Source organism: Musca domestica, unplaced genomic scaffold (assembly GCF_030504385.1).
Source record: "Musca domestica strain aabys unplaced genomic scaffold, Musca_domestica.polishedcontigs.V.1.1 162, whole genome shotgun sequence".
Taxonomy (NCBI): Eukaryota; Metazoa; Arthropoda; class Insecta; order Diptera; family Muscidae; genus Musca; species Musca domestica.
The window spans coordinates 549,607-570,824 of NW_026712223.1; the positions used below are offsets into that span (position 1 = coordinate 549,607).

General features: G+C 35.7%; 1 protein-coding gene and 4 non-coding genes across 6 annotated transcripts in view; all 5 read right to left on the reverse strand.

Annotated features, from left to right (window-relative positions):
- LOC131801489 (protein phosphatase Slingshot-like) overlaps positions 1–21,218 on the reverse strand; it is a 59,948-nt gene that overhangs the window by 22,926 nt on the left and 15,804 nt on the right. The gene's annotated exons all lie outside the window — the stretch shown is intronic.
- On the reverse strand, positions 84–165 carry TRNAS-AGA (transfer RNA serine (anticodon AGA)). Its single transcript has one exon. It is a non-coding gene; the product is annotated as a tRNA-Ser (tRNA).
- Positions 925–1,006, reverse strand: TRNAS-AGA (transfer RNA serine (anticodon AGA)). The gene has a single exon. It is a non-coding gene; the product is annotated as a tRNA-Ser (tRNA).
- On the reverse strand, positions 2,083–2,164 carry TRNAS-AGA (transfer RNA serine (anticodon AGA)). The gene has a single exon. It is a non-coding gene; the product is annotated as a tRNA-Ser (tRNA).
- Positions 2,433–2,514, reverse strand: TRNAS-AGA (transfer RNA serine (anticodon AGA)). Its single transcript has one exon. It is a non-coding gene; the product is annotated as a tRNA-Ser (tRNA).

A 21,218-nucleotide genomic window follows, 5' to 3' on the forward strand; every position in this document is an offset into this window, starting at 1 on the left:
TTAGGTAAAATCGCCTATTTTAAAGGATATTTTCATATTATCCATTTCCACAAAAATTACGACGTATCTAAGAGTCTCTTTCACGCAGTCGGTAGGATTCGAACCTACGCTCCCAGAGAGAATCTGATTTCTAGTCAGACGCCTTAACCGCTCGGCCACGACTGCTCCAGGCAACGCTTCTACTCGCCAAGGCTACTGGAGGAAGCCAAAGGATAATAAAAAATAAACACACACACAGGGGCCATAACAAACCCACCCTCACTCTCCACATGCCCGACATACGCTGTTCGTTTTTCATTGAAATCTATTTTTAAAAATTGTCTCCATGAGCACAAGAGCGTGGGTGGGAAATTCTGCTTAGAAACAAAAGCAAATGATCCCATTTGAAAATTGTCGTCCGGAGAATGTGGGAATTGTTGTTGTTGTTGGTGTCATTTCTTATTTGAATTGTAATGCTAATTGTAGCTCATTAAATTGTTGTTCATTAAACATTTATTGGTGGTGCAGGGTTGTACAGCAGTTGTGTTATTGGCCATTTTCATATCCGGTTTGGCGAAAGATTGACATTAAATTGAATATTACCATGTTAATGAGAACACACACACACTCACACACAACAGAACAACAGCTAATGGCCAAATCATATTGAGTTAACTGGTGATTTTCTAAACTACCATGGCTTGGTGTTTTGATGTCTGGCTAATATCGGTCATAAAAAATTCCCACACGCAAAGTTCTTCTCGGCGGGGAAATGTTTAATGGCAATTTTTTAGGTGTGTAATTTGCTGAACTAGGAATGTGGCCTTGATTTTAGTTCGTAAATAAAAAAAATATTAAACATATTTTCCGCACAATATTTCAAATGTTGTGATTTTATAAAAAAAATAAATTTTTTTGAAGGACATTAAAAAAAACTTGTATTCTCGCAGTCGGTAGGATTCGAACCTACGCTCCCAGAGGGAATCTGATTTCTAGTCAGACGCCTTAACCGCTCGGCCACGACTGCATGACAGCCGTTATTTTCAACCCAATCAGCAGTCGTTTTGGTTAAGGCAAATGATTCTCATTTAGTTGAAAACTATAATTATATAAGTATGTGTTTAAATTAAATTTTAGAAGTGAATATCAAATATCTGAAAGAGGCACTTATGTCGAGATATGAATACAAAACATGGCCGACTTATTGATCATATCATACTGATATTTGTCGGACTATAAATATGAATTTTGTTAAGAAATAGTTACACATGAAATGGAAGAGTAAAAAGACCCGTGAGTCTCGACCAATGCTAGGATTAATTCTTGGGTAGTTCGACAACGAAGCTTATACACAATATTATTGATTTTGAAGGCCACAAAATATTATTGCCTCATATATAGAAATCGATAAGTCTCTTTGAACTTTGATATATTGAAACGGATCTTATTTTCCCAGAAATCAGCCATATGTTAGTAGAAGTTTGGGTTTATAAAGGGCTGTGGTTATGGTTGACAATATTCGTATAGTTTTAAGGAAACAAGTAAAAAAGCAGTAAGTTCGACCGGTCCGAACTTTGAATACCCTCCACCATTTGGGAGGAATTAGGAAATTTTCAAAAAAATAAAATCCATTAAAAATTCTGTTAAAATCTTAAAAATACCGAATGTAGGAATGTGCTGATATATGGGGGATATACGATATTTTGGACCTACATAAACAATTATTTTCAGGGGGTAAAGTACTCAAAAAGAATGCCTTGTGTAGACAATTTCGGACAATTCCATTAAAAAATGTGTCTAAAATCATCAAAATACCGAATTTCGGGGGTACCGTTATATAGGGGCTATACGATATCGTGGACCGTTATAGCTCCTGCAGACAAAAGACAGATCTTGTAGCTTCCTATCTAAATTCGTTTTAAGTGTAGAGTGATTACAACAGACGGACGGACAGGGCTAAATCGTCTTAGAATTTTACGCTGATCAAGAATATGTATACTTTGTTGGGCCTAAAATTATTATTTCGATGACTTACAAACGGAATGACAAACTTAATATACCCTCCATACTATGTATGGTGGAGGGTATAAAAATAACTCTTTTCGCAGTCGGTAGGATTCGAACCTACGCTCCCAGAGGGAATCTGATTTCTAGTCAGACGCCTTAACCGCTCGGCCACGACTGCTGCATAGCGCTGTAATATGGCAGAGTCGTGGCATTCTTTTTTATAAAGACTTCCTCAAAACATTCAAGAAAATATTTAAGAAAATTTTGGGTCTTTTGCAGTAGAAAAATATTCAAAATTTGTCAAAAATCCAAATTAACTATTATCTCTTTGGGCACATCTGTCTCTAACTAGTCGAATACATTTTGAGGGAATTCAACTTTTAACTTTTTCCTTCACTTCAATTTTTATAGTTTTATAATTTTTTTAATAAAAATTTGTTTCATCTCGCAGTCGGTAGGATTCGAACCTACGCTCCCAGAGGGAATCTGATTTCTAGTCAGACGCCATAACCGCTCGGCCACGACTGCATATAAACAGGTGGCAAATACTTAGTTGACAGTTAATTTCATAACACATCAACAGGTGATAATATTTTTGAACATTCAGCAATACATTTTTTTAATAACTAAATAAAAACCTACGATTCAAAAAAAAAAAAAAAAAACAATATCACTCTTCAGGTCTTTTGACTTTCTGGTCAATATTTGCTCTATTCCAGAACAGAATTTGCAAAAATCTTCTATTTTTTAATTTTTCTCGATATTGTAAAGCAAAATTTCTACATTCTTGCAGTTCTGAAACATACCAATTTTTATGTCGAATTTTTTAGTAAATTCCTCTTCCAAATATTCTACTTAAAACAAATATTAAACCCCGATCCAGAGAAATGTGAGCACCCTCAAAATAATTTCAAGGACTTTAAAGAGTCATGTAGTACCAATCCTCCAAAGCTATTATCCTTGCAACAAAAAAGTTGAATTCACAGAGTAAATACCGAGATATGAGAAAAATATCTCCCTACACACATAATGACAATAATTTTGAAAACTTTGCATGTAAACACACATTAACCGAAAAAATCACCGAGGGTCCTTCTCATTGTCATCAAAAAGGATTATATTTAGTTTTAATTAACACTACACACATCCCATCACCCCCACTCGCAATTGCACAGGGCAATTTCTGTTATAAATCTCAAACATTTTTTCTCTTTGTATTTTATTAAACACCACAATAATAATTAAGGTGCGGTACACCGACATTATTTAATGAAGGATTTTTTTGAAGACAGAGGAGGAGTAAGAAAATTGTGGCCATAAAGGATTCTCAACTTATTTGAGTTGCGTATGTAAATCTGGAAGGGGGGGGGGGGGGGGGGGGGGGGTTACATATTTACAACGATTACTCGATGTAAACCCTGTGTGTAACCATTAAACCAAGAGAATAAAACACTAAACCGAAAAAATCATCATCACTCAAATATTTGAATTGGCGGGAGTTGTTGGTGGTGGTGGCGTTGGTAAACATTGTTTGTCAAAAGAAAACAACGAAACAAATGTAAACAGTGTTTATTTAACCCGCGCACCTGAGGTGATTTCATTTACACTTTGTGAGTTAGAGATGGGTACTGTGGCGAGGATCGTTATGAAGAGAATGAGGTAAACTTTTTGAAGATATGCAGATATGGCTACCCATTTTGAAAAGGCATTGTCAGACTGAATTGGTTTTACATATGTGCCGCCACTTTCCGTGTGTACGTCAAAATTGTCATTTTTCATATGACTTATAATTTATGCTTGCACACACTTACATATGTCTTGTTTTCATTTATTTTGATCATATTGTATTTTACATAAAATTATAATATTTTATGGATGAATTTTTACACAACAAACAAGCAACAATTGTGAAAAAAAATTACATTTCTCCGATGACAATAGGTGTGGCTGCGATCGAAACTGTACATATGTACTTTTCTCATGTATTTCACAACTAATATTTCAACTATGTATCACTTGGTATGTGCAACTTCTACATATGGAAAAAACATTTCGTCTGATAGAGCCCTAAATTGCACGATTCAACGTCAAGGAACGGTGGAACTCTTAAGAACTATGTCCTTAAAAAATATATGAAATATTGAACTAAATGGAACAAAGGAACTAGTTGAACAAAACAGTTCATATCAAGGAAAGCACTGAGAAAGATTAATCACTCGGAACTAAATTGACCAACTCGGATATTTAAGCAGAAATATATTGCATTGAGATTTTAAATACTGGAATACTGGAATACATACAGGGTGAGATGAAAAAACTGCAACCAACTTCAGACTGCTGTCATTTCTAAGCCACTCGTCCGACAGCTGTTAGAATTTTTCCAGTGTCATTATATTGTTTACAAGCGTACAAAAGCATTTTGGTGAGAATTTTCCAGAAAAAAAGTTATTCCTGATGGAATTCAAGCGTGATAGTTTGATGCCTCTATATTTGGCTGGGAAACCACAAGTGGCTATCGTTAGAGCACTCTAGCATTTAAATGTGATTGAAATTTTTGTGTCTTGTACCATCGCTTGTTATCGTGATACTGGTAGTGTAGTCCGACGTCAAGGAAGTACACGGAAAAAAACATCAACATCAGCAAAAATGGTTCGAAAAGTAAAAAAGCGACTTGATCGAAACCCGCGTCAGTTGCCGAAAAATGGCTTGTAAGCTGAACATATCGCAATATTCCATTCGACAAATATTGAAAAATGAGTTCGGGGTAAAGCCCTTGAAATTCCAAAAAGTGCAAGAACTTACACCGCAACAGAAAGAAAATAAACTCGAAAGAGCTAAAGAGTTGCTTCGCATGGCTGAAAGTGGTGAACTGCCGAATTTGAGTTTCTCCGATGAGAAAACAGTCGTTGTAGACAAACAAAATGATCGTCTTTACTTGCCAAAGAGGTCAGTTGAATATGTGCACGTTCGGATGGCCACCAGAACTCATGCGCAGGCCATGGTAATGGTGTGGGCCGCCATAACAGCCGATGATCGCTCTCCGCTCGTATCGTATCAGAAAAAATGCCGAATATTATCGCGAAAATATTCTGGAGGGTGTATTAAAGCCTTGAGCACGCAAATATTTTGGCCGTAGACCTTGGACATTCCAACATGACTCAGCACCATCGTACGCAGCACGCGTCGCCCAAAAATGGTTACCAAATGAGGTTCCTCGCTTCATTTCCAGCGCACAATGGCCACCAAAATTTCCGGATACCAATCCGTTGGACTATTGTGTCTGGAGTATTTTGGAAAGCAAGGTTAGCTCTAAAAAATACCAAAGTGTCGATTACCTCAAGCAAGCGCTTCGCCGGGAATAGGCCAAAATACCACAGAGCAAACATTCGGGCAGTGTATGACGGTTTCATTGGCCGTTTGAAGACCATAATTCGTGCCAAAGGTGACCAATTCGAACAAATCTAAACTTATTCTTAAATTTGATGCTATTTCCCATTCATTTCTTCATTCAATAAATTAAAAAAAAAAACAAAATGTAAAAATTATGGCATTTGACTTTGTTGCAGTTTTTTATCTCATTTATTTACTCTTTTTAAAGAATTTGATATATTTCAAGGATATATTTCGAATGTAAAAAAGTAATTTGCTACAAAAGTTCCACAGGGACCCCATTAAAAATTTTGGGGATTTATTCTCATTTTATATTCTATTATATAACTCATAGCAAGCGAGTGTGTGTGTGTGTGTACATGTATTAGAGAAAGAGTGAATTAAAAATGCCTACTTGATGTTGTCATTAAACAAATAAACTTTTTTGTTAATTATGATTAAAATGTTTGTCAGTGGCTGTGCTTTTTTTGGATGCTTCTCGAACCTACGCACTAAAGAAAAAAAGGGGAGCAGAGAATATTTAATGTACATTTTCCCCATTTTCATTTAGCAGGCTTTTTGTTTCACAAAAAATTCTTTGAACGCTTTCAATTTGTTACTCCTTGCCATTTATCCTGGCGATATGGACAAAGGTCATGTTCGCTTGGTTGGTTGGTTGGCTGGTTGGCTGGCTGATGATGACGACGATGGCAGCTGTCAGTTGGTGTAAATTGTCACTTGCGGCAAATTTAAGCCAGCCAAATGGCATTCAGCCCAAAAACGGCAACAACAACAACAACAAGAAACATTGTTTTGGTTCACATTCAACCAAACCAAAAAAATATAAAAAAGGTAAAACATACAAACACAACGTTTAAACAATTCAACTGCATATTAATTTTGTAAAAAAGTGTTCTTCTTCTTTGGTTCTTTTTTTTTTTTGGCATAACCTAAAGTTTAATGCAATGTTGTCGGGGTAGCTGTTTTACAAGTCTGCTGGGAAATCAGGCAAACAGCAACAACCGCTGCCGAAATCATGGTTGGGGCAGGATTAAAATTTATGAATAACACGAAGGAGCCACAAAAAACTGCTCACCGCAACACTTTGGCATTCATTTAAAATGATAATTAAAATGTGCGAAACTGAAGGAGGAGAAGGAGAAGAGGAAGACGAGTTGGGAAAAGTTCTTCTCCACACACCTACGTACATACGTTTGGAATAAATATTTCATATAAATCTACCTCCTCCAAAAAAAAAGATTCAGCTTCCTATTTTAATATAAATTAGTTTCGCAAAAGTACCAAATTACTTTGGAAATCATGATATTAACCCCTTAACCTCCCCCTCCCCCTGATAGACAAAATGTAAAGTAAAAGTATGGGGAAATGTGTATGTCCTTTACTCTCAACATCTCCATTTCACTTTATTTGCCTAATAAATAGCCATCATCTGGTGAGTCCTGTCAAGGATCTAATGCTGTTTAATCAACTGTGTCTCTGTCAATTGCCATCCAAGCCGGCCTGATAGGATGCGAAGGTTGTTGGGTTATTAGAAATTCAATATTTTTTTTTCAGCTATTTTCTTTTCTTGCTGCCTGAAAGGGTCAATAAAACTTGCAAAAATGATTAATGAAGTAAAGGATTGAAGAAGGAAAAATGGAAAATGAGAAGAAAATGTAAATTTAATTTATTTAAAGAAACAATTTGGGGAAATTTTTTGGAGCACAAGGTTAATTTGGGCATTAATTTAACAACAACAAATCTTATTAGACTTAAAGATCTCAATTCTAAATTGATGTAATGGCAACTCCTAACCCAGTATAGATGCTGTTTCATTTCCCGGCGAGATTTGTAACAAATAAAAAGGAGGTCCGTTAAGATTACAAGTCTTAGAATGCATTATTCAATAATTCACACTTTATTTTTCTCACGATTTTGTTTCGCTGATTCACAACTGCTTGATTGGCCTCGCTCGTATTTATAGGTCCTCATTTATACATGGAAGTATCGGAAATCTCCCACCAGATTTTTCTAAAATATTCCAACGAAATTGCAACCGCGACCATTCTTCAGTGAACAAACACGCATATCCAAAAAAATACCAATGCTTGTAAACAACAATTGGACATTAATTATAAATACGAGTGAGGGAGAAGATTAATAACGCCACAATGAGAACTATAAAACTGAGACTGTTACATAAAGAAAAAAATTTGGAAAGACAAATACAACAAAAACAATAGCAGAATAAGTATGGAAAATAATAGGTGAATAGTTGTGGAGAGTTTTATGGAGAAAATATTGTTGCAAACTCATCAGAGGTGGAATCTGAAAAAAAAATTTTGACTCCAGACACCGTTCGGGTATCATTAAAATGCTAGTTCCTTAGGAGCACATTCTTTCCAAAATATTTGAATTTAATCTAGCCATGTCCAACCTTGCATCATTTCTTTCTGCCGTTTGTCTATCTTTCAAACTGGCGCCCAAGATAACTCTCAAAGGAAATAATGGATAAAGAATTCTTTCAAGCTTATTGTGAGTTCGAAGCTTGGTAATATCCGGCCGAGATTTTGGTATCTTCCCCTACAAAGGACAATATTTTTGATATGAAAAATAATTATAAAACAATGAATTTATTACTAAAAAAATAAAATAATTAACTACTGGTAGCTTAGCCCGATGCCAAGGAAGTGGACGAAAGAAAACAGCAACATCAGCTGAAATGGTTCGAAAAGTAAAGAAACGACTTGATCGAAACCCGCATCGCAGTGGCTCGCGAGATGAACATATCGCAATATTCCATTTGGCAAATATTGAAAAATGAGAAAAGCCATTGAAATTCCAAAAAGTGCAAGAACTTACAACGCAACAGAAAGAAAATAGTCTCAAAGGATCTAGAGAGTTGCTTCGCTTGGCCGAAAGTGGTGAACTGCCGGTTTTCTCCGATCTCCGATCAGAAAACATTCGTTGTCCAGCAGTTTGTAAACAAACTAAATGATTGTGTTTACTTGCCAAAGAGGTCAGCTGAATATGTGCACCTTCGGTTGGCCACCAGAACTCAAGCGCCGGCCATGGCGCAACACATGGTGTGGTCCGCCATAACAGCCGATGGTCGCTCTACACTCGTATTAATCGACCGTGGCATCAGAATAAATGCCGAATATTATCGCGAAAATATTCTGGAGGGTGTATTAAAGCCTTGGACACGCAAACATTTTGCCCGCAGACCTTGGACATTCCAACAGGACTCAGCACCATTGCACTCAGTACGCGCCACCCAAGAATGGTTACAAAATGAGGTTCCTCGCTTCATTTTCAGCGCACAATGGCCACCAAAATCTCTGGATACCAATCCGTTGGACTATTGTGCTTTATTCTACCTCATATTATTGTACCATGAATTAATCGGTTAATTAAAAGTCGATCTACATGTCCCTATTCTGGAATTCATTGGCAAATCGTTAAAAGACCAATAAATCTTATACAACGTACAGTCGCTATTCAACTTTTGTTGACGATAGACTTTTTCGCGCCGGTCGCAACCAAGACTTTTTTGCTTTGTCTTTTGTTTACTCACACATACACACACACTGCAGTAACATTTTCATACAAAACAAATCGTTTTTTGGTTTCTTTTTATATTATTGAAACAATTTCTTTTTCTGAAGAAAAGTGTTTTTCCAACTCACCGGATGGATGACGAGGACCCACCTCCTCGTTTTTTGCCGAGGAGGAAATATGAGGCTGGAAGTAACCCGGACAGCAAGAAGTTTAAAAATCTTCAAACACCAACAACAATAAAAAACAAAATGGTTTTTGTTTCGGAAACGAGTTCACCAACACCAACAACATCTACAGCTGCACAAGTTACTGAAGACACCAGTCATCAAAACAATGATACAAATGAAATTATTTCTAAAAATACTAATAACCCCACTACCAATTATCCCAATACCATTATTTCCAACACAAATAGATCCAATCCCAATAATCCAAACAATAGCGCCAACACCGATAAATCCATCATTTCACAATCCATTCATCCCAACAACTCACACTCCAACCATCCCACTCCCATAGCGGCCACAACTAACACCAATCAAGAAGATTTTCACAACTACAAAACATATCAAAATACACAGATTCTCTACAACAAACTGCATCCTGGTCCTTTTTATGTATTAGTTAAGACTGATGAACCCATCAGCTCAAAGAGGAAAAATTCTGAGCTTCATTTATATGCAAAGCTAACTAATGCAAACATAAATTATCATTTTGTTTCAAAAAACATAGCATACAAGACTTTCCGTTTAACTTTCAACAACAGCGATTCAGCGAATAGTTTTGTTTTGGATTCGAAAGTAAAGCAAATTGGCCTTAATGCATTTATACCGGATACATTTGTGCAAAAATTTTATGTTGTAAAATCGGTACCTACTTTTTTCAGCGGCAAAATGATCATAGATCAAATCAATAACAGCGATAATGATTTTAAAGCGGTGTCTGTATACCGATTCAATTATAAGAACGAAAATGGACAATACGTCCCATCACAAACAATTAAAATAGGAATTGTAGCGAACTTCATGGTAAAACAAATACGAATGTTCAATTGTTTAGCTGAATGTGAATTGTATACCCCACCTACACGTCTTTGCAAAAACTGCGGCCGTCTGGGCCACATTGCAATTAGATGTCGATCATATAAAAGATGTCTTCACTGTGGAAGGAAGATAGATTGTCCTAATAATTGTGGCGAATTAAAATGCGACTTTTGTCTCTCAACCACTAAATGCAATAACTTTTGTTCTATGCCCAGATGTATTTTATGTAACGACGATAAACATAATGCCATGGAATCAAAAAAATGTCCCAAGTACACCGAGGAAAAAAATATTAGGGAGGCCATGGCTATCTCAAATTTGTCCAGAAATGAAATTATTCGCAAAAGCAAGCCCAATTATTATGCAATTTTTGATGACCCACAATATGAGAACGATTTTCCTTTGATTTCTACAATGACTAAGCCTGTACGCAAATCACTGGATGAGGAGCTAAATCGGAAATTAACAAAAACTAAATATAGTAAAGTGGTATCTTCGGTTCCGAAACGGATCCACGTAACAGGAGACGAAGAAAATATAACTCCCAGCAAACCATCATATGATTTTAGAAATTTTTCTAAAGTTACGGAATATGAAAAAATGATATCATCTTTTACAAATCAAATGGCAATTATTTTATCAGAGGCCAATTGCAGTGAAGGATTAGACATGTTAAACTGTTTTGCAAGTGCACTAAAGATAGCTTCAGAAGGAAACTCTCAAGTTCCCCCAAATAAAAACAATGAAAATTTTGCAGTACAACATTCAAAGTCTTAGTAAAAACAAAAACTATCTCGAATTATACATAAATAATTTATCAGTGGACATCTGTATACTAAGTGAAATTTTTAATGTCAACGAAAAAAATAACAACTCTTTCCTAAGGAATTACAATTTGATTTGCAAAAAACGAAGCGATAATTATGGTGGTGTAGCCTTTTTACATAAGAACAATATTTTTATGAAAAAAATCTCTTTCAATACGGATTTGGACATTTTGGTCTGTGAAACCACTAATCTATGCCCCAATTTCACCTTCGTATCAGTATATTTTCCTCATTCTGTTAAATCCAATCATTTAAAGAGAGAATTATCTAAACTTTTTACACTGCTTGAAGGAAAACCAAACGTGTTCATAGCTGGAGATTTTAATGCAAGATGCAGAGATTACGGAGATATCTTTGACACTGTTCGTGGTTCGACTGTGAAAACTTTGTTTGATGGTTCAATATTCCGATGCATTAATGATGGTTCTGCAACTTTCAAGAAAAATTTGTATGACAATTCTCCTGGTTCTGTCCTGGATCTCACTTTTACTAACTCGGCATACCATTTTACATGGAAGGTGCAAAACATTACTATCGGTGGTAGTCATCATAAGCCAATACTACTAGATATTAGTAATATTAAACATAAAGAAAAAACCTTTCTTGCAAAAAAAAACACCTTTTGAATAATATATGCAATCTTCATATAGGAACGGATATGCATACAATACAATCAGAGTTAAGTCATCAAGTAAAGAATTCTACTTTTGCTATTGGACCGAAAACAAAATTCAATTCATGGTGGAACGAGGATCTAAAAAGATTACTTCGTCTCAAAGATGCCGCTGAGAAAAAGTTCGAAAGCTATAAAAATACTGAAAATGCCTTAAATGCTATAGAAGCTAAAAATAATTTCAGAAATGCCGTTAAAAAAGCCAAAGCCCTTGCACAAGTTTCCAAAATCAATGAGTTAAACACCATCTCAAACTCAAAGTCTCTTTTCCGCTACATCAAGGGATGTAAGTCCTTTTTTGAAAATCAAACTCATTCAAAGTGGTGTTCCGACAACAATATCGTCTTTCTACAACATTTGAAGGACCAAGTTCCAAATAACAATCAAAATATTTCAATGACGAATACTTAAAAAAATCCGATGTTTTTTCATTTGCAGAGCTACAAAAAGTTCTTGATATGAAGAAGAAGCCATCTGCAGCTGGCCTGGATGGCATAACATATGAAATGGTAAATAATCTTTCCATACAATCCAAACACCATCTTTTAGTCGCATATAATAAATTATGGAGAAACTGCAATTATCTTGATGAATGGAGAGAAATCAAAATTGTGCCCATTCCCAAAAAAGACAAAGATCTGGATATTCCAACTAATTTCAGGCCAATTGCCTTGATTTCTGTTTTTGCAAAAATAATAAATCTAATGGTAAAGCAACGCCTAAATCTCTATATTGATGATAACAAATTGCTTCCACATAGATCATATGCCTATAGGAAACACGTATCTACATCAACATGCATCAACGACATTCTTCACACAATAAACTTTCACAAGGAAAGAAATGAGAAAGTTGTTATACTATCAATGGATGTATCTAAGGCCTATGAATGTGTAGACATCAGCTGTCTACGAATGATCTTGCAACAATTGGATTTTCCCGAGCAAATCAGAACTTGGATCCTAAACTTTCTATGCAAAAGAACACTCAGAATGGGAAACTCCCTGCTAAATATTTACAATGGCATTCCTCAAGGAAGTTGTTTAAGCCCAACTCTGTTTAATTTATACACACTAGGCCTGCATGGTATTTCAGATGGGAACACTAATCTTTTTCAATACGCTGATGACTTCATTCTATTAGTTCACGACTTCGACTTTGATCTGGCAAATAGAATTTTACAAAAAAAAGCAAGTAATTTCGTCAACTTACTTATGAAATTAAACCTTAGCGTCAATATAGAAAAAACAGCTGTTATGTATGTTGCCAAAGGAGGCCGTAAGAAACCTCATGTCATGATCAATGGAAACCAGGTTAAAGTTGTAACATCCATAAAATTTTTGGGTAGACACATTAAAAACAGTCTGTCCTTGAAAGAACATTACGATGAGGTGATACTATCTTGCAAAAACACTTTAAACGCTCTAAAGATGGTAACTGGCCCAAAGAAAGGATTACATCCAGCAAAAGCAGTAAATTTAAGTAAATCTCTGATTTTTTCCAAGACAGAATATGCAATATCATCAATGGCTCACAGACCAGCATACATAAATAAAAAATTAACTTCTTTTCAAAATCAACTTTTAAGAAGAAACTTGGGACTGGTGCCATCAACGCCAAATCATGTTGTATGTGCTCTCGCTGGTATTCTTCCAACGGATTTAAGAGCCCAACAGCTTGCGGCTAAAGAGTTGTTAAGATTAAAAATTTATAATCTTTCTCTATATGATTACTTCACAACGAACTCATCTCAGAAAACGAGCATTGGATACGTCTACAACAATTTCAAAAACATATTTGATAAAACAAGAATTGGTTACAACGTAAAATCGTCAAAAATTGAGACAAAACTAAACATTTTTAATTTCTCAAAAAATGATGTTGCTTCTGAGTGCATACAATCTCATTTTCGCAAAATGTTTAACGAGCTAAAATCTCAAGGGGTTTCCATTTGGGCAACAGATGCCTCGGTAACAAATAATAACACAGGATGCGCTGTCTGTAACATATCCTCAAGTCAGAACTTCTTATTTAAAATCGAAGAAAAGTTATCTTCTCTAGCTGGAGAACTACGAGCTATAGAAAAAGCTATAGATATAATAATTGAAGACGGAATCAGCATGGCTGCGATCTTCACAGACAGTAAAAATGCGTGTCTTCTTTTACAAGATAACTCCTCCAACAATTACACCACATACAACATAATACAAAAATTAATAACTCATCTATATGCAAAGTGACTTTTATTTGGGTTCCATCACATGTTGGAATTTCCTTAAATGAAACTGCCGATTTCTATGCAAAACAAGCTACGGAAGCTGGATGTGTTATACCATATGAACTCTCGGTCACAGATGCAATCCAAAAGATTGAAGCAAATCTCTGGAACGATTTTGTTGAACGTTTCAAAGAAACTTCTCTGCACAAAGGATCTTATTTCTTCCGCTTCTTCCCAAATCCTCCCAAACAACCATGGTATAAAAACTCTAGCATGAAACCTGAAAACATAAAAATCATTAATAGACTTTTTACTGGACATACATATACCAAAAAATATTTTCACCGTGTTGGTATTTCCAACTCCAGTTTATGCGAGACCTGCAATGTGATCGAGGATGAAAATCACATTATCTTCCACTGCAAGAAATTTAATAGAGAAAGAAATGAACACAACCTTTTTAAAACACACAATAACTTACCGGATGTCCTCATGGCCAAAGATTTTCAACTCATAGATGATCTCCTGAATTTCATTAGCAAATGTAAAATTGTTTTATGAAATCAATTAATCTTTTTATCCTGTCAAAATCAAAATATTGCTTTTCTTGTTTTGTTTTGCTACACTCCTTTCAAAAAAAAAAAAAAAAACAAAAGCTTTGTTTATACGTATATTCATGTATACTTAGATGCACTAACACATATGTATCCTCATGTAAAAAGAAGAGAAATAAAGAGAGTACTTTTATATGGTTTCAAGTAACCAACAACTAGCACTGGTGAATGAACACTTCGTGTTCCACCAACACACTTGACAACGTATGAAGTACAAAAAAAAAAAAAAAAAAAATCTTATACAAATACGAGGTATTGTCCGCAACAATCGAAAATTCCACAAATTTATTTAAGCTCTAAAGGTCCCTGAGTATTTCCAATCATTTATTGGTAAAAATCGTTCCCAGCGCCAGAGATGGAAGCTTTGAAACAATGTCTACATTTGTGATATTTCCTTGCTGACCGCTACTATTATATGATCCTTTTGATATAACAAAATATCTGTAATTGAGTATATTTTCCTGGGACACTGGCCACATTTCTCGACTGAAGTTTGAAATATTAATTCAGTTAATAATTCTTCCATGTGTCCGCCGCGCAAATGTCTTTCAAGTGCGAATGACACTCATGTAAAAAAACATAATATTATTAATTAATAGATTATTTCTTTATGGTTGTCATTTCAGATGGATGGTTGGATGGACGACCCGATCGATGGATAATCAAATGTGAAGCTAAATTATCGGATAGCAATTAATTTAACGGCCTGAGAATTAACGACACGTTGCAGACAGCCAACCATCAGCGGCGTTATTGTGACACAAGTACATGCCTACAAACATACCGGCTTACATATGTACATATCATTGTGAATGCTTCCACGAGCAGGGCAGACAATTGTCAAGACATTTGCCAATCAATAAAAGTCATCAAGTAATCGATGAGAGGGGCAGAGGACAATGAAATACAAAAGCAAGTTTTCCGCTGCCTTTGGAAAATGTTGGGATATTGGAAGTTGTTGTCTTCATACACAAGGAAAGTTTTCTCCCCACAAACCATTACCAATCAATAAGTCAATGAAGCCTGATGGAGGAGCAAAAATTATTTCACAGCTATATTAAAATCAATCATACGTCATGACATGCCGCTCTTCTCCCTAGCCTGGCATGGCTGCCATCATCTTCATTGTTGTTGTTGTTTTTAGCGCGCCAAAACATTCAAGTAATCGTAATGACTCAATAGCTATTTTATTTTCTTAATGATTCCGGTGGATGGTTCTGCTTTGACATGCCATATTGAAATAGAAAAAACAAAAGCAGAAACTAAAACAATCAAGATTCTGTCTGACAGATAAAAAGAAATGTAATTTTTGATAAATGCAAAATATTTGCCAAGAGCCAGCAACTCATGGCACGAACCAAAGCCTAGAAGAAAGGGAAGAGAAGGGGGAAATGGCAACACTTCTCTAATGGCGGGAAATTCATTAGAAGTTTCCAATTTCAAAGGCATTTAACACCCATGGCTGGCTGGCTGGCTGCAAACATTTTTCCACGTTGCAATTAAATGGCATTTAATGGGGTTTTAATGGGGAAATGGCTTCGCTTTCCACTCTCTGTTCGCTCTGTTTTCACAGCAAGCAGGGGTAGTGAAAACGTATTATTTGCCAAGCATTTCATTATTGACACATGAGTCCCCATAGGCCTGGGAAAAGAAAACAAAAATGGTGAAGAAGAAAAAAACTATTTAATGAAGCACCAAAGAGGCTCACACGATGGCCAGGATCTTGACAGGCCACCATTCAGGCATGCTGGCTAGGCGAAATACGTGTCCTTTTTCTCATATTGAAGAAAAAAACTTGTTTAAGCATGCTGAATTTAAAAAGAAAGCTACCTTACCACGTGCTCACATTTGCAGGTAATTATTTCCTTCGAATTATGGCGTTTTTTTTTTTTTTTTGGTGTCCCAAGTTTGCGAATTCCTGTGAAGTTAAGTCAATGACCAGAAATATTAGTGGCAATTTGGTAAATTTGTTTAATGACTGGGTTTCATGAGGTTAATCACAATATTAACGCAGCAAATAAGAGATTCCTTGGTAGGATAAGCTGCCAATGAAGAGAAACAAATATTCACGAAATTTCCCAAAATAATTAAGTCTCAAATTACCTGGATAATTGCGATGGAGGGGAATTATTTTCATTTCCAATGAAATAATTTTGAATCACCAAGTCATTAAGGAATATACCTATGGGTTTTCTAAAGCCAAGTTTACACATCAGGTTAGAATATTATGTAAAATTACTGTTTCCATATTTATCTTTTGTATTTGTAAAGTATACTTTTAGGCACTGTCTTAAGTTTTTAACCTCTAAGTTTAAATAGCTCTAGAAAGTATGCTATGAAAATTGTACTCGTAAATATAAAATGAAAGAAGTCACTTTCCATATGACTCTCACTTAGTGAGATTAAAATATGTTTTTACGAAATTCTCTAATTTTTGTCTATCTCTTTCCCAAAGATTAATTGTGTTGAGGCAGATGGGCTACCTCGGTGCACATAAATTTATACCCTACACCACATGGTGGTAAGGGTATTATGTCTTTGTGCATTTGTTTATAATATAGAGAAGGAAGCGAAATCACTTTCTGAGTCGATTTATGCATGTCAGTCCGTCCGTTCATTTATTCTTGTGAACAAAATACAGGTCGTATTTATTATCCGATTGACATTAAATTTTCCAAACAATATTTGTTTGGCCCAAAGACGAGCCCTATTTAAAATGGGGAGAATAGGTTTAAATTTAGATATAGCTCCCTTATATATTTTCAACCGATTTTGGGGTAATTGTGCTCTAAATGACCAATATCAGCCCAAATTACCTGAATTTTGGCACATACAACCGAACTCGGTCTAGAATCAAGCACATCAAATTTGGTGAATATCCGTTCAGATATAACTATAGCTCCCATATATATGTTTCATCTGATTCGAGATTTTAAGTCCTCACAGTCGTAATATGCACTCAACAACTGTGATATTTGGTACCAGATATCAGATACAGCCCAAAAATACCTTTTATCAAGATCGGTTCAGATTTGGATATAGCTCCCACATATGTATATTTTAAACCGATTTCGGGTTAATTGTGCACCGAATGCCCAATATCAGTCCAAATGACCTGAATTTTGGTACATTCGATCAATTTCGATCTAGGAGCAAATACATCAAGCTTGGTGAAAATCAGTCCAGATATAGATATAGCTCCCATATATATGTTTCATCCGAATCGAGATTTTAAGTCCTCACAGTCGTAATATGCACTCAACAACTGTGATATTTGGTACCAGATATCAGATACAGCCCAAAAATACCTCTACCAAATTGTATCAAGATCGGTTCAGATTTGGATATAGCTCCCATATATATCTTCAACCAATTTTGGGTTAATTGTGCACCAAATACTCAATATCAGTCCAAATGACCTTAATTTGGGCTCATCCAACTGAATTCGGTCTAGAAGTAAGTATATCAAATTTGGTGAAAATCGGTTCAGATGTAGCTCTCTCATATATATATGTTTCATCCGATTTGGCCTTTAAGTCCCTCTAATTCGTAATATGCATTTGAGAACAATGATATTTGGTACCAGATATCTTATAGAGCTCGGAAATACCTTCGCCAAAATTTATCGAGATCAGCTAAGATATAACTCCCATATATATCCTTCATCCGATTTCAGGTTTATTGTGCAAATAATGGCTAATATCAGTCCAAGTGGAGTGTATTTCGGGACGTACGTTTCCATTTGACTGAATTCGGCACCGATATATGTATTTTTAATATAATCATATCGAAGCGATATCATGCACTCAATAGCAATGTTATTTGTTATAAAAGATAAAACTATCTCCGTCAAATGTTGGGAAAATCGATTCGGAATTGAATATGCCCCCCATATATTAATTCCCTCTGAAACCTGCTCTAAAGCTAAATGTTGATAGATGGTATGATCTACTTCAAATAAATTATTTTGTTATGGGAGCTCAACTAATTATGCATAGTAGTGTAGGGTATCATATAATCTGCCCCGCCCGACTTTTAACTTTTCCTTACTTGTTTTTCCATAGATTTCTACAAGCCAAAGTATTTTTAAATTTTAAATTCTACTCTACATTCAATTCTGTGGCACACATTTTTTTCCTAGAATTCCTTTTTTTAAAACTCAAAAGGAAATCCTTCCACTTTTGAAACGCATGCCAACAAATAGTTGACACCTCCCCAACTTTCTTCCAGTTGTTTGTTGTTGTTTTGCTTCCCAAAAACAATGGACGAAAAGTAGAATTTTGTGTCATAGTGTCAAATGTAGATTTCCCCAACACACAATATATACAGATATGTATATTTTAAAGTGCCATTGTTCAGGGAGTCCGCCAACTATTTTTTTCGGCCCATTGGCAACCCCTCAATGCGTGTGGAGGAGGAGGGGGTGAAATTAAATTGGTCGCATTTCGTGTGCATGTCAAATGACTAACAAAAAATGTGTGTTTGTTTTTTTTTAAAAAAGAAAATAAAACGAATATGTGGAGGCAAACTCCCTTGAATGCCATTAACTTGGGCACTTTCATTGGGAACTGAAGGGTGGCGACATTGAGGTGGAACGGCATAATGGGGTATTAAAAATTTCCAAAAATTAAAAAAAAGAGAACTTAAAAATCTTTAATCTTTTATATAGGTTGATATCTTCTGTATTCCCGTAGGAAAAAAATAGCGAAATTTTTCAAATTCTTAAAGTAAAAATTTGAAAAAAAAATGCAAAAATTGTGGATTCTCAAGTTTTTGGGAACAGAGCAATTGTAATATGATATCTAATATGAGATACTACACAATAAGTAGACACATTATTTCTCATTTCCAGAACTGCAAGATAACCAATATTACCTTTATGAAAAAATTGCAAAACTAGTAGATCCTTGCAGGTTTTAGAACAGAGCATAAGTTATAACCATTAAATATTACAACATTGTTTTTATGACCCGTTCCACATGCATGTTACCCCAAAAAAAATATGTATTACTCATGTAAATTCCCCCATTCGATGGAACACATTTTTCGCGTTTAACCTAAAACCCCAAAGTAAAGGAATGAACAGTTTTTTTTTGCTCCAAAGGGAAATGGAGCGGAAATTCCTGTAAATGAAACACGTGAGGTTGGCGGTTTTTTTCTTTGCGTCATCGCCTGCAACCGGTGTAAACACATACAATGTGGTGAAGTGTTGCTGCTTTGGCACCCAAACAGAAAAAAATGAAAAAAAAAAAAAGAAAACAAAATATAATAAATGAACCTCTGTGACATAAAGTGGGCCATAGCATAACCATAGACCGACCACCCACAGCAATTTTGGATGGCACATATGTATGTATGTATGTGTAGAGGAAACTTTAAAGTACATTAGGGTGTTGTTAAGGGACAAATTTAATATTATTGCGACACCTGGGAATATACATATTTTGCAGTTCAGGTGATGTGCTCTTATAACCTAACACAAGTTATTGACTTACAAATATACAGAGTGAGATGAAAAAACTGCAACCAACTTCAGACTGTTGTCATTTGTAAGCCACTCGTCCGAAAACTGTTAACATTATTCCAGTAACAGCTCATTATATTGTTTGCAAACGTACAAAAGCATTTGGGTGAGAATTTTCCAGAAAAAAAAAAAATGATGGAATTGAAGCGGGATAGTGTGATTTCTTTATATTTGGCTGGAAAACCACAAGTGGCTGTCGTTAGAGCACTCCAGCATTTAAATGTGAATAAATCTTTTGTGTCTCGTACCATCGCTTGTGACCGTGATACTGGTAGCGTAGCCCAAAGTCAAGGAAGTGGACGGAAGAAAACAGCAACATCAGCAGAAATGGTTCGAAAAGTAAAGGAGCGACTTCATCGAAACCCGCGTCGCAGTGGCCGAACATATCGCAATATCTCATTCGCCAAATAATTAAAATGAGCTCGGAGTAAAGCCATGGAAATTCCAAAAAGTGCACGGCAACAGAAAGAAAATAAAATCAAAAGAGCTAAAGAGTTGCTTCGCTTGGCCGAAAGTGGTGAACCTGCCGAATTTGGTTTTCTCCGATCTCCGATGAGAAAACATTCGTTATCCAGCAGTTTGTAAACAAACAAAATGATCGTTTTTACTTGCCAAAGAGGTCAGCTGAAAATGTGCACCTTCGGTTGGCCACCAGAACTCAAGCGTCAGCCATGGTGATGGTGAGAGCCGCCATAAAAGCCGATGGTCGCTCTCCGCTCGTATTAATCGAGTGAAAATTTTTCATCATCAGAAATAATGCCGAATATTATCGCGAAAATATTCTGGAGGGTGTATTAAAGCCTTGGGCACGCAAACATTTTGGCCGCAGATCTTGGACATTCCAACATAGCACTCAGCACGCGCCACCCAAGAATGGTTCCAAAAGGAGGCTCCTCGCTTCAACTTCAGCGCACAATGGCCATCAAAATCTCCGGATACCAATCCGTTGCACTATTGTGTCTGGAAAGGTTGTTGTTTGTTGTTCGGAAAACAAGGTTGGCACTAACAACAAACAAATCTAAATTTATTCTAAAATTTGATGTTATTGCCTATATTTTTTGCTTTCATTCAATAAAAAAAAAAAATAATGTAAAAATTATGGCGTTTGACTTTGTTGCAGTTTTTTATCTCACCTTCTGTCGGAAAATGGAATAGTCTCTTTATAAAAAATTTTGGCTATAGCAAATGGTGACAACAAAAAATGAGATTTTCGAGCTAAATTCTTCCAAAATATCTAAAAATTACAAATGGCGCCCAATGACTCTCTTTAAAATTGATTGAATGCTAAGATTTGATTGGTTGATTTTAAAGGATCATCTCTGGGTTTAACCACCAATTTAACCAGAATGGGGTTCAGGGAGCCCGATTACATCGGTGGTTAAATCCGTAGATAATCCTTCAAA